Source organism: Carlito syrichta, unplaced genomic scaffold, assembly GCF_000164805.1.
Source record: "Carlito syrichta isolate Samal-C Ts95f unplaced genomic scaffold, Tarsius_syrichta-2.0.1 Scaffold315850, whole genome shotgun sequence".
Lineage (NCBI taxonomy): Eukaryota > Metazoa > Chordata > Mammalia > Primates > Tarsiidae > Carlito > Carlito syrichta.
The window spans coordinates 547,632-548,240 of record NW_007259946.1 but is presented as its reverse complement, the minus strand read 5'-3'; positions in this window follow the sequence as shown (position 1 = coordinate 548,240).

The window sequence follows — 609 nt, the reverse complement described above, 5'->3', positions numbered from 1 at the left end:
CATTCAGGGGTCTCTGTCCTTATGTGTTAGGACTAAAGGAGATATCACCTGGAAGGAGCTGGAAAAAGTACCAGAGTGTGGTAAGTACTCAGTAAATTCAGAACACAGACTCACAACATCCAGGGGGTCTTGGAAGTTCCATCTGTCCAGAAATACCACTAAAAACTGCATGGTTTGGACATGTTCTTCCCACTCTCTGGGTTCAGTTTTCTCATCTATTCAATGGGGACAGCAGGAGGCTGTCACGGTTAGTTGTGATGACTTAAACCCATCACTAGACTCACATGTCATTGTTCTTTTTAAACTTCTCAATAAAGAGATCAGCAGTAGCAGGATACTGCCGGGATGGGGGGGGCGGGGGGGACACAACATCAATAAGGGTACCTGATCTTAAACCAGGCAAAGTGAAGATCAAAGGGATGCCCAAACTTTTACCTGTACGATGACCATCTATAAACCTAATCCTGAATTGCACCCCCTATCTTTAAAAGAAAAAAGTTTAAAAAGCCTCTCAAGAAAATCTACCCAGGCTCGGTGGCTCAGCCTGTAATCCCGCACCTTTGGGAGGCTGAGGTGAATGGATTGCCTGAGCCCGCGGGTTCAAGACCC